The following is a 14,607-nucleotide window of genomic DNA, read 5'->3' as shown; positions in this document are numbered from 1 at the left end:
TCACTTGAGGCTTTTTCTGTGTAAGGGCTTCATGCATGTTATTCAAGCACTCTACCACTAGATCACGTTCCTGGCCCTAGAATTTAGATATTTATTCATTGATGTTTTAGCTTTCCGAAAATAATTAGAATTTTTCTTTGGTGTATTTTCTTTGTCTTTCATGCTAGGGCCTAGGTAAGTAACTGAGTAAGCTCATTCTTTTCAATTCACTTTTCCTCTCCATTTATTATAATTATATTTATACTCATAGTAACTATGGGAAGGATTTAAGGTATAATTAGGAGAAACTGAACAGAAAAGAAATTAAAACATGTTTATTTTTAAGTGCACGGGCTGACTTGTGAGCAAGGATATCACAAAGTGATCTCTGGAATAGGCTAGGGTGCTACACATCAAAGGAAAATAATAATAATGAAACATGTAAGAAAGAAATGTGGAAGGGAAGAAAGACAGGAGTAAAAAATAATTTGACAATCCATAGTGTATTAACAAGAAAACATCTCAAATGCTGTTTGAGCATGAAAAATTGTAAATGTTTTGGAAACCAAGTCAAGCTTTGTTTTAATTTCCTTCTGTAAAAAACAGGCTGACAAATCTATTGTTTTCTGCAGTACATGTTCATGTTTGAAACATGCCATTGTTGAATAAAGTTCATATCTGACGTAATATATGTGACCTTCCACAGCTTGTGGCGTTGTTTTCTTGAAACACGTGTTTGTCATTATTCTGTCTTTTAGAAAGTCCATAGGCATGCATCCAGGAAAAGAAACTAACAGCAACCAAATGAATCTATATTGTTTAGGAAAAACATTCTTACTTTTGTAATGACACTCTGTAATTGTAATTGCATTTCTTTTTTAATTTAAATTTTACTGTCAAGGTGATGTGTAGAAGGGTTACAGTTAGATAAGTCAGATAAGGAGTACATTTCTTTTTTGAACAGTGTCACCCTGTCCTTCATTTTCTCTCAGTTTTTCCCCTCCCAGCCCCTGTAATTGCTTTTCTTTTCCTTAATTTTACATCAGAATATTTTATGACAGAACATAGTCAGTGGATTTTATAATTAAAAATCTATATTTTATTATAGTGTAATTATAGTTTTACCCATCTGTAACTAACTGTATATTAGTACTTATACTTTGTCTCATCAGTATGCAACAGTAGTTTATCTAGAATTTCTCATTGGGGTCAGAATTTTTATTCTTTATATGCTATGGTGTAGAGTTCCTTTGATTGGATTTTAAAATCCACTACTATCTTTAACTAGTCATTTTCTTAACATTTTAAACCTTAAATTAGTGTGATTAGTTGATTTTGACCTTATAATTAAATATTTCAAACTTTATCACATAATGGGTTATAATTTCTGAATTTTGAAAAGGAAAATTAAGCATTGCAAATTTTTTTCTTCTTTCATTTTTTATCATAATGTACAGTTATATTCACCAGATAATAGGTTCATTACTTCTCACATTGATACCCCTTCTCATGTTTTTGTCCTCCCCACCCCCTTCCAATCCTCTTGTTTTCCCCTTTTCCCTTTCCTATTTAAAATAAACAAATAAATGTATATACAATATGCCAGCTAACAAAGTCAGTTACTGTAACAATATGAGATTAACCAAAGGGCAACAAAAGAGAAGAGAAATAACATAGTGTTGTTCAGAACAACAATCACACAAAATAAAGCTCTTGTTTCCATATCCTGGAGATCTTTTCATTTAGCCTCATCCTATATGACCTTATGTGTGTAGGTTTTGTGCTGTTGTAATACTCCGCTAGGAGAGTCCAAGGTTTATACTAATTATTAGAAATGAGGGAAACCATTGAGCCTATGTTCCTTTGGGTCTGGCTTATTTCACTTAATATGATTTTTTCCAAGTCTTTCCATTTCCTTACAAATGGGGCAATGTCATTCTTTCTGATGACAGCATAGAATTCCATTGTGTATAAATACCACATCTTGTTGGTCCAGGAAATCATCTCAGAGAACTTCCCAAACATCCAGCCAAGGACAGGCCCATCCAGATACAAGAAGCTTTTAGAACCCCAAACAGACCTGACCACATCCCGCCGTCACTTATAGTCCATACAAAATCAATAGAGACCAAGGAAAGGATCCTAAAAGTGGCCAGGGGGAAGAGAATAACCATCTACAAAGGAAAACGAATCAGAATAACCATAGATTTCTCAGCAGAGACCATGCAAGTAAGATGTTTGTCATGCCCTAAAGACAAATAAATGACTACCAACCAAGAATACTGTACCCAGCTAAGCTCTTATTTATTACTGAGGGACAATAAAAATCTTCCATTCCAAGGAAAAGTTGCGACATTATGTTGCAAATTATATTTAAGAACTCTCAAAAAAAATAGTACATTAGAAACAACAACCACAAGGATGAATCTCTTGTTTCCTTAACCTGGAGTTTATTTTGCTTAGGCTCTTATAGATGCACATAGCTTTTGAGCTATTATACTCCTCCACTAGGAAAATCCTAGATGCATACTAATTATTGCAAATGAGGGGAACCATGGAATCTATGTTCCTTTGGATCTGGCTTAGTTCACTTAATATGTTTTTTTCCAAGTCATTCCATTTCCTTATAAATGGGGCAATGTCTATGTTTCTCATGGAAGCATAGAATTCCATTGTGTGTAAATACCACATCTTCTTGATCCATTTATCTACTGAGGGGCATCTGGGCTGGTTCCATATCCTAGCTATGGTAAATAATGCTGCAATAAACATGCTTGTGGTGGTAGGTTTAGTATGGCCTTGTTTTGGGGCCTTTGGTACCTGGTGTATTGTGAAGAAGTAATAACAATGCTGAAGAAATAATGTACAAAATGTAATATACTCACTACCTTATGTAACTGTAACCTCTCTATACATCACTGTAATAATAAAATAAAATTAGAAAATTTTTTTAGAAAGTGTGCACACTGCATACCTTAGATTAACCGCAATGTACTCTATGGTATTTAATTTTCCTGGATAATAAATGACCATGAGTATTATTACTCTAAATAGTAAAGTGTTATATATACAAGTATTTTCCTATCACAATATTCTTGTTTTAACCTAGCATCATTCTCTACTTTCTGAATAACTGGGATGATCAATGTGGATCATAACATTTGGACCACTTGGCTTCACTTTCATAAAAACAAAGAAAATACGGACATGTTTTTAAAATTCTAATTTGGCAGTAATTGTTAGTAGTTTATTTATTTTGCTAGCCTTGGGGCTTGAACTCAGAGTGTGGGCACTGAGCTTTCTCAAGGCTAGAGCTCTATCACTTGAGGCACAAGTACAACTTTTGGCTTTTTCTGTATATATGGTACCAAGTAATTCAACCCAGGGCTTCATGCATGCTAGGCAAACACTCTTCCTCTAGGCCACACTCCTGGCCCTGTGATACTGACCCCACATCAAAATTGGGTTCTTGGAGGTATTATCCATACATTTATAAAATATGGATCTAAGTCACAGACTTTAGATGATGGAAAAATTAGACAGTAGACAAATGGTTAACTTTTCTGAATTAGACATTTTGCAGTGCAGTAACAGTGTTTAGAGAGAGTATATCAGGTGGTAATTATTATTAAATTATTGATTAGAGCCAAGTTATTATGTTTGGCTAGAAAGTATAAACTCAGAATTAGAAGTAGATTAGTAATTAAAATAGATACTATTATGTTCACCCTGTATGCTAAGTTCTTTGAGGACATTGCCTTATTTAAATTTTTTATGATAATACCATGAAATATCCACCCGGTGACTAATATGCTCTCCAAAAAGTACAGTTGGCAAGGTAAGTGTGCTAGATCTTTTTAATATCTTTATGATTTACCATTATTGCCTCCAACTTTTAGATTAGAGAAAGTATAATCAGAATGTACAAATAACTTGCTCTTTACATACTCATTAGGTAAGTACCAGATCTCGATCAGAGCAGCTCAGCTCTGAGTCCAAAGCCAGTGTTTTTAATCACTATCATTTCTATACATTTTTTCCTATGCTGTTCCTGACATAGTGCTGTCTCTTAGAAGGCACAATTAACTCACTACTCTGCCTCTGAGATTAACACAGGCTGCGACCCAGAAGTCACTGATTAGCAAATAAATTCTAGTTGATTTTCTAACTCTGTTCAAGTTATGTGGCCTGTTAGAACAATTTTCAGAGACTCTTTCTTTAAACATTTTTATTGTAATTAATACAAGGGTTATAATTATATTCACCAGATAGAAGGTGCATTACTTCACAAACATTGATACCCTTTCTCATGTTTTTGTCAGAGACTCTTGAGTATCATACATTTTGCTAAAGGAAAATCATGTATAAATGCATGCTAAGGGTGAATCTGACAAAGTGCTATAGAAGGTGATAGGCACTGAAACTTCATACCTCTGTACTCCGAAAGAAGATGGAAAGTTTCTAAGTCTAAGAGAAGAAATAAAATACAGGGAGGTCCAGTGATACAAAGCTGATACTAGAATGGTAATATTATATAACAAGGAAGTAATAAAATTTTGAAATTTGGAGCTATGTAATAAATGGTAATATATAACAAATATAAATGGCTATATAATATATGTTTAAGGAGGTTGTAAAGCAGGTCAATAGTGAGAAATACAGTGAAGAAATTATAGTTTCTTTAAATTGATTACAAAATATATACATAAATACAATATTAGACCTGATGTATAGTGTGGAAGAAAAGCAATGTTGTCTAGAACTGAATCATTACAGGAAGCAGTTTAATGGTTGTGTACAAGAGATAGGTTGTAATTATTTGTTACTACACCTGATAGCCACAAATGGCTGTTTAAAACTTCAACTATAATTACATAAAATTAAAAATCTGGTTCTTTAGTCATGCTGGTCACATTTCAAGTGCTTAGTAGCCACATATGTTTAATGGCTACCATATTAGAACATTTCCAGCATTAACACATGTTCATTTGGACAGTTCTACAATATATACAATATGAAATATGCTGGTTTAACTGGCTCTCTTGTTCTACCATTAGTCATTCAAATACACAGCACGCCGTCCCTTGTGAGATATAATCTCTACTGGACAAATAATCTTGGACTTTATTTTGGGGGAGGGGGTCTGTTGTGGGGCTAGAACTCTTGGCCTAGGTGTTGTTCCTGAGCTCTTCAGCTCCAGGCTACGGCCTTACCCCTTGACTACAGTGCCACTTCCAATCTTGGACTTCTTAACCTCTAGAACTGTGAGAAAGACATTTGTGTTCCATATAAATTTTTAAAAAGTATGATTTTTAAAAGTATGAATTCAAAATTTGGCAGGAAGACTTCCTAGATGGGATCAAAGTCCTAAGGATAAAGACAGTGAGGAAGACAAAGAGAAAACATCTTTAGAGTTTTCAGAAGGCACCTAACATGTTGGGAATAATAAATTTTATGAATTTTTATGTATATATATCATTTCTATTGTTGAATGCCATGTTGGAACCAAGAAGGGAGATATCTAGTAGAAAACAAATATCTGTACTTTCCTCCTTGTAAGTAGGGTCTAAGCCTTTTATGTGGTCTGAATTCCCTGAGACTAGGTATTGATAGAATATGCCCCATGACTGGCCCCATGAACTGAAGATTGGGGTAAGGCTAACATAAAAAGAAAGGAATTGAAAACAACGTGACAAACGAGATGAGAAAATGATGTCTGATTAAGACCAAATGAAGTATAGATGAAGCTTAATGTTCCTAAAAAAGTTGGAAGTGAGCTGGGCACGGTGGCTCATTTTGTAAATCCTAGCTACTCAGGAGGCTGAGATCTGAGGATCAAGGTTCAAAGCCAGCCCAGGCACAGAAGGACCCGAAACTCATATCTCCAATTAACCTCTAGAAAAGGGAAAATGGGGCTTGGCTCAAGGGTAGGGCGGTAGCCTTGAGCTGAAGAGCTCAGGAACAGCTTCCAGGCCCAGGGGTAGGGCGGTAGCCACAGCACCCAGGCCAAATCCAAGTCCCATGACCCACCAAAAAAAAAAAGTTGGAAGTGGTTTCAGTTTAAATTTTTTTGAGGATGGGCATTGAGGGTTCTTTCTGTGAATTAATTATGTTAAAGAGGAAAGAACTCTACTACTTGGTCAAGGTTTTTAATGCTTGGAGATTAGAAATTAAAGGTGACAGCAATTGTATATATTTCAATATTTGGAACAAGGAGATTAATACATTTCTAAATGAAAAGGGCATAACTAAAATTTCTGTAAGAGAATGAAAACTTAGTTATCATAAGTGAACTGACATTCAAGATTAATGAAAATAATACAAGAGTGTGTTACTTATAAACGTATTAAGATATTCTATTATAGATGAATTATGCTACAAGTCATGGACAAAATGTGTAGAAAAATTGGGAACTACCTATAGTTTTAAGTTACTACAAAGAATGAAAGAGGTTGTTGACTCCTGGGGTAGGTACATGCTGCCCTAATTTTCAGAAAGAAGAAAATGTTCCTACACTGTTAATGGAAAGCGGTATAGCGGTTCCTCAAAAGACTAAACAGAGCTTCCATCTGACCCAGATTTCCCACTTGTGGGCATTTACCCAAATGACCACAAACCAGCCCATGTTAAAGCTACCAGGGCAGCCATGTTCATTGCAGCATTGTTTAACATATCTAAGATATGGAATTAAACCAGATGCTTCTCAGAAGATGAGTGGCTCTGGAAAATGTGGTATATATACTCAATGGAATTCTATGCTTCTGTCAGAAAGAATGACATTTTCCTATTTGTAAGGAAATGGAAGGACTTGGAAAAAATTATATTGAGCAAAGTAGCTAGACCTAAAGAAATACAGGTTGTAATAATTAGAATGTGTCTCTAAATCTACAAGTAAACTCAAGTAAAAGACAAGTAATTACACTTGGATACGATTAATTAAACAGCACTCTAAACATTCATGGTATTAGTCCTGGGGGGGGGGAACTCAATGACAGTGCTCAGGCCCTGAGTTCAAAAAATGTAATATAATTACATAAAAATTATTAATACATGTAAATGAGAAGTGTTACATTCCTATCTGTCATATATCAAATGTTTTCATGAATGCTATCTAGCCAATTGGCCATATATTTCCCCATGCCAAAGGGTAGTCAGAAGATAATGGAAACAAGATCTCTTGCCTGTGGTTTGACAGCATGGTAGAGAAATGGAAGGGAAGCTTGTAATTTTCATTATAAACCCTTTGTAATGTATGCATAATTTCTATAAAATAATCCAAATTTAGTGATGATGGTGTATATATGTATGTCAAGGGGAAAAGAGTAGGGGGGAATGGCTTTAAAAGAAACTTCCTGGGGCTGGGGAATTTGGCCTGGTGGTAAGAGTACTTACCTAGCATGCACAAAGACCGGAGTTCGATTCTTCAGTACCACATACACAGAAAAAAAAAAAAGCTGGAAGTGGTGCTGTGACTCAAGTGATAGAGTAGAGTTCTAGCCTTGAGAAAGCCCAAAGACAAGTGGTCAGGCCCTGAGTTCAGCCCCCAAGACTGGCAAAAAAAAAAAAAGAAAGAAAAGAGAGAGACTTCCTTTAAAATCTTTTTTCCTTTTTAACTTTCATACTTTGAATAAAATGATTTAAAAAATGGTTTTATAGACATAGGTAAACCATTGAAGTCACAGATCTTTAATAATACATTTTAATAGAAGTATACTAAGTCTTGTGTTTCAGAATTTGAAAACCCTTTTGGAATAGTCATTCACTGGTCACTGGATATGGAATGAAAATGAATTAAAATACTTAATTATCTTAGGGATTAAATATTTAATAATTTTATCACATCGCATTGTTTATATTATATTGTAAATGAATATTATAAGATTCTGTACTTTTATATAGCACTACTTTGTAATATTAGTAAAAATAAATCATATAATTTAAAATTAAATCTAAAAATATTGAGGATTAACTTTACAATATGATACTGTGATTCTACATTGGGACTCCAAACTTGAAGTTGGTAACCAATTGGGTTACCATTAGTTACCAATGGGTAACCAATAAGTTCTGTGATTTATGAATTATTCTCATTAATATGAATCTGTTTGTTTAAGAATGGTCACAATCTCAGTTTATTATTGGCTACTGTTTTGATTTTAGGCAGGTGACCTGAGGAGGCAGCATTCATAAATTAATACCTAAATTTTTTTCTATGTATTTTAAATTTTTTCTCAGAAACCAAGGCTTTTTAGTACAGAGGAAATTTTAGAGTCATTCCTTGAATATTCTTTTTTTTTTTGGAAATTTATTTTTTTTATTGTAATTAGTAAAAGGGTTACATGATATTTGCCAGATAGAAGGTGCATTAATTCACATACATTGATACCCTTTCAGATGTCTTGGTACCCATTTCCCTCCCCCCCCCAAACCCCCCACCCGTCTTGGTTTTCCCCCCTTCCCTATCAAATTTCAAATATCCAAATACAAATAAATTCAATATAGATAACAAAGTGAGATACTATACCAATATGAGATAACCAAGGGACAGCAAAGGAGATGAGAGACAACATAGTACATTAAGGACAACAATCTTACACATATGCATTAATTTTCATTTTAATACAGTATTCTTTTAAGTTTTGTGAACTATGTAATGACTTACTTTTTAAAAAGGCACTAAAGGGTACTTATTATATTAAACTTCTTATGAAATGACTATTTAAATTCTGATTTAAATAAGATGTTGACATTTGGAAACATTTTTTGAAATAGGAAAAATTATTTCCAATGAAATTCTCATCATTTAACTTTTAAGTTTTAAAAATTCATTTATTATTATTTAGGACAGTTTTTATTTTATTATTGGGATAATGTATAGAGGGGTTACAGCTACATTTGTCAGGTAGTAGGTGCATTACTTCTTACACATTGATACCCCTTCTCCTGTTTCTGTCCCCGTTTCCCTCCCCCCAATCATCTTGTTTTCCCCCCTTCCATTTCTTATTTCAAATAAACAAATAAACATATGTACAATATACCAGGTAACAAAGTCAGATACAGTAGCAACATGAGATTAACCATAAGGGCAAGAAAGAAAGAGAAGAGAGATAACATAGTACATTAAGAACAACAATCACACAAGACAAACCTCTTGTTTTTCTATTTTTTTAGGACAGTTTTGAAGGCAGCTACTTTTATTAAATACATTATAATTCAGGTAAAAAGGCAGTGATTTTTCTCTTAAGTATTTAAATGCTCGTACAAAAACTCTTGGCCAGGAGTTTAGCCTAGTGTATACACGAAGACCCAGGTTCGATTCCTAGGTACCACATACATGGAAAAAAGCTGGAAGTGGTGCTGAGGCTCAAGTGGCAGATCTCTAGCCTTGAGGAAGTCCTAGGACAGTATTCAGGCCCTGAGCTCAAGCCCAGGACTGGCAAAAACCAAAAAAAAAAAAACCCAAACCCATACCACTCTAAACCATAAAAGCAAAAGCAAACTTCATGTTAGAGCAGTTACATGTGGCCATAACATCTTTATATTTTATATAAACTTCGTTCTCTACTTAAGTTAGTACTTACATAAATGAGAAATAGTGGAAAATCCATTATTTTATATCATTCATGTGATTTATATTGTTCATTAGCATGTTATATAAGTAAGAACTATGTAATGTTACACTCACTGTGTCTTTACAAATTGACCTGAAGAAGCACCCTTTTAAAAGTGATCATTGGTTTATATCAATGTTGTGATATACTTTATCCTTTTTGATAAGAACAAGTGTATTTTGAGAAATCTAAGATTTCATTTCTTTGATTTGACAGCTAATAATAAATCTTAGAAAAAGGCAATTATTTAAACATGTTTTTCAATACTTGCTTCTTTTTTTTACAAGATTCCTTTTACCTGATAAAAACATTTGTTAAATATTGTTTATAAACAATTAGTATCAGTTTTATTGTTTTGCTTTACATTTTCCTAAAAGTAAAGCCTAAGACTGAGACATGGTGTAGGTAATTTCTTTAGGAGTTACTCCTATAAAGCAGAGTATGAAAGTGCACAAGTGAAAGGTAGAAAGGGAAGCTAGAAAAGCTATTTGCATTATTGCAGTGATTGTTATGGTATCACAGGCTAATTTCTTCTGAGATACCATGAAATGTATTCAGATTGCCTCCTGGAATTTCTGTCGGAAGGATAAGTGACTAGAGCATTTATCTTTATCTCTCTCTCTCTCTCTTGTTTGTTTGTTTGTTTGTTTGTTTTTAAATGGCAGATATGTGCTTTTTCCCTGGGAAGTTAACTTGTCTTTAATATCCAGGCTACATTTGTCAGTCCAGGGGGTGCAATGTATTGACACTGAGTGCCCTGAAACAGTCAGGAGAAGGATGGGCAGATGTATGTTTGAAATGACAATTTGTTAAGTGATGTGAATGTTCCCTGAATGTTCCCAAGAATGTATTTCCAGGTATGACTGAAGTGGGCCGAGGGTCTACGACATAGAATACAATGGCAATTGTTTACTAATCTTTTATATTTTCTGAAACTACTCTTTAATCATTATATTTGCTTTTTTTCTAGAACCACTGAAGGTTATCAGTAACCTGATGTGTTGGTATCCTGTGATTATAATTAACTCTGAACAGTAACTTAGGCTTTCTTGTCTTGAGCTTTAGGTCTAGTATTACAATAAAAAAAAAAGATTGTTAGACTCTGGAAACAGAACTGGGACCATTCAGAAGTTAGTTTTGCCCATGCCTTCCTTCCTTCCTTCCTGTCTGTCTGTCTGTCTGTCTGTCTGTCTGTCTGTCTGTCTTTCTTTTGGGTGGGGGGTGGTCATGAGGCTTGAACTCTGGCCTGGGTACTGTCCCTGAGTTCTTCAGCTCAAGGCTACCACCCTTGAGCCACAGCCCCACTTACACTTTTCTAGGGGTTAATTGGAGATACCAGTCTCTTTATATTGCCTGGGCTGACTTTAAACCGAGATCCTCAGTTCTCAGCCCCCTGAGTAGCTAGGATTACAGGTGTAAACCGCCGCCCAGTTCTTTTTCTTTCCTGATATTATACTACTTTTCTGAAACAGGCTTACTCTTTTTTCTGCTTTAATTAAGAAACAAAGTCCCTTTTATTATGTCTTGTATGTTTTTTAAGATAGTTTGAAATTTGGCCTTTTTTTAAAAAGTCTACTAGGGTTTAGTCAACTTAGTACATTGCTTTAGTTTTCCTGAAGTTCCTGCATCTCCAGTTTTACTCTTTAGAGCTGTGACAGTTTATATGAAAATTTTGAAATATTTTCTTAAACTTAAGGAAACACAATGATTATATCCAGACTTTGTCTTAATTATGACCATTACAACTCTGATCTGACATGTTTACTATTTTCATTTTCTACTTGATCCTGCTAAATTCTGTGCCTGTCATTAGTATTACCACCTTTGTATAATACAAAGGCTTCTGTGTTTTTTGTTTTTTTGCCCGCCTAATCAAGTCTTTCCTCTTTTCTTTTGCCTTACTCCCTTGCCATTTTGCTAAAAGTTATGTGGAATTCTAGTATGCGCCTGACTGTTTTGTGATTCTTATTTTGTGGCTACAGCTAATCAGATAAACTACTTGGTGCTCTACTATTAAGGAGTGATAGTGACTATCAGGAGCTTAGGATCCTTGTTTTCCTTCTTTTTTTCCTCTTATCCTAGTAGCTTTTGGTTCATAGAAAAAAACCCTGAAAATTAGCCTTTTACTTAATTGAAACATAATTTGATACTTTTAAGGGAAAGACATAAAATTTCTTTTTAGACGATTTTAAAATTAATAATTTATTCCATGTCATTCTTTCTGATGGAAGCATATAATTCCATTGTGTATATATACCACATTTTCTTGATCCACTCACCTAGTGAGGGACATCTGGGTTGATTCTATATCTTAGCTATGGTAAATAATACTCTAGTGAACATGGCTGTGCTGGTAGCTTTTCTCTTTTTTGTGGCCATTTGGGTAAAGGTTCAGGAGTGAGATTGTTGGAATATAGGATTATAAAGGTTATAGATATGGAAGGACTTGGAAAATTATATTAAGTAAGCCAATTCCAAAGAAACATAGGTTGCATGGTTCCTCTCATTTGTAATAACTGCAATATGTCTATGATATTCTTAGCAGAGGATTACACTGGCTCAATAGAGCCATATAAAATGATGCTTATTATTATTTGGCTATTTGAAATAGGATAGGAAAGGGGGGAAAACAAGATGAGGGGCAGAGGTAGGGGGAGGGAAATGGGGACCAAGACATGAGAAAGGGCATCAATGTTTGTGAAGTAATGCACCTTCTTTTTTTTTTTTTTTTTTTTTTTTTTGCCAGTCCTGGGCTTGAGCTCAGGGCCTGAGTCCTGTCCTTGGATTTTCTCAAGGCTAGAGCTCTACCACTTGAGCCTCAGCACCACTTCCGGCTTTTTGCTATGTATGTGGTACCGAGGAATCGAACCCGGGTCTTCGTGCATGCCAGGCAAGCACTTTAACCACTAGGCCAAACTCCCGGCCAGTAATGCACCTTCTATCTGTTGAGTATAATGTAACCCTTCTATTAATTACAATAAAAATATATGAAAAAATGATGCTTATCGGGGCCAGGAGTTTGGCCTAGTGGTAGAGTATTTGCCTCGCATGCACGAAGACCCGGGTTCAATTCCTTGGTACCACATACATAGAAAAAAGCCAGAAATGGTGCTGAGGCTCAAGTGGTAGAGCTCTAGCCTTGAGAAAGTCCAAGGACAGTGCTCAGGCCCTGAGCTCCCAGAACTGGCAAAAAAAAAAAGATGCTTATGAAAATGAGCTCCAAGAAATACAAGCAAGAAAGTTATTTTATTGGAGGAAGGGAGAGGGAATCACAGAAGGTGGGAACAAAGGGTGGCCCAATGCACCAGTGATACTCACTAGATAGTGTGTTGGAAATTAACTTTATAGCTTGAGGGGGGCAAAATGGGGGTGGGAGAAAATGAAAGGGGCAAACAGTTAAAAAGAAATGTGTTACCTTACCTATGTAACTGTAACCCCTTTGTACATCACGCTTACTTTTTTTTTTGCCAGTCCTGGGGCATGAATTCAGTCAGGGCCAATGTCCTTGAGCTTTCTCAAGGCTAGTGCTGTTCCACTTGTACCACAACATCACTTCTGGCACAAAAATCCATGCGACTCTTATCTCCAGTTAACCACCAGAAAACCGGAAGTGGCACTGTGGCTCAAGGATTAGAGCTGTGGTCTTGAGCTCAAGAGCCCTGGGACAGCACCCAGGCCCAGAGTTCAAGCCCCAGGACCAAAATAAATAAATAAAAACAAAAATAAAAAAGAAAGAAATTAGAATAAAAATATATGCTTTACTTGATGTTTTTTGGTTCTTTTAGTTTGTGTTTTACAGGGTTGATTTGGTGAAGAGAGCAACCTATCCTTATTTCAGTAGGAAGTACTGTTTTGAGACCTAGGCCTTATCATGTACACACATGTGGCATCTCTAAATTTGGTTATTAAATTACCAATTTAAGCTAGTCTTAAATCTTTGCAAAAGGATTGCAGCTTAGAATCACCTTTTAAGGTTTTACTTCCAGACCTGGAGTTCATCTTGTAGTATATTTCTGCTAGTGAAGAGTGTGTGTGTGTGTGTGTGTGTGTGTACCTATGTTGGTACTAGAGGAAAGGGGATTGAATTCAAGTCCTTTAGCTCTTACTCTGCTTTTTTTAGAGCCACACTTCCACTTCAGTTTTTTTTTTCTTATTAATTGGAGATAAGACTCTCTTAGATTTATCTGTCTTGACTGGCTTTAAGCTGCAGTTCTCAGACTTAGTCTCTTGAGTAGCTAGGATTATAGGCATGAGCCACAGGTGTCTGGTCCATTTTTTTCTCTTTTAAAATTGTTTGTGCTTAGAATTCTAGAATATTTTTTAGATTTTTTTCAATAATTATTAGTTGTTCAAGCATAATATTTAGTTCTTCTAAATCTTAGCTGCTTTTAATCTTTTCCTTGCTTAAATTGTGCTTGACATTTTTTTTTTTGCCAGTCCTGGCTTGAACTCAGGGCCTGAGCACTATCCTTGGACTGTCTCAAGGCCAGAGCTCTACCACTTGAGCCACAGCACCACTTCCTGCTTTTTCTATGCTTTTGGTACTGAGGAATCAGGTACTCAGGTCTTTATGCATGCTAGGCAAGCACTCTACCACTAGGCCACACTCCTGGCCTGTACTGAACATTTTATTGTAATTTAAAATGAAAACATTTTATCTATTCAAGGATGAAAGTGGAAATTATGTTCTTTTTAAAATTATGTTTAAGAAGTTGTACAAAGGAGTTGCTGTTGAACAAAGCAGTTTATGAATGGAATGCAGTTTGGTCAGTGATACCCCTTTGGACATTCTCATCTCTCCTTCCTAATTTTCCCACTTCTCTCACTTTTAAAAACTTTTATAGGCCATACATTGAGTTTTTCTTAACTACATCCTCATCTTTTCACTCATCTGAAAGTTACGTTCTTTAAAGGTTTCCAATCTCTATTTGTTTTTTGACATTTTTCCTAAATACATGTCTCTTGGTGGAATGGACTAATTAAAATGTCTGAGATGAAGACCAGTTGAGTTTTGGAC

At 35.1% G+C, this 14,607-nt stretch overlaps 1 protein-coding gene across 4 annotated transcripts in view; it reads left to right on the top strand.

The window, feature by feature from the left end:
- Positions 1-14,607, top strand: part of Pde3b (phosphodiesterase 3B) — a 99,723-nt gene that overhangs the window by 45,190 nt on the left and 39,926 nt on the right. The window lies entirely within an intron of this gene.

This window comes from Megascapheus bottae, chromosome 16 (genome assembly GCF_031878675.1).
Source record: "Megascapheus bottae isolate mThoBot1 chromosome 16, mThoBot2.hap1, whole genome shotgun sequence".
NCBI lineage: Eukaryota > Metazoa > Chordata > Mammalia > Rodentia > Geomyidae > Megascapheus > Megascapheus bottae.
Note: the sequence above shows the minus strand (reverse complement) of the source record. Positions and strands in the feature narration are given on the sequence as shown.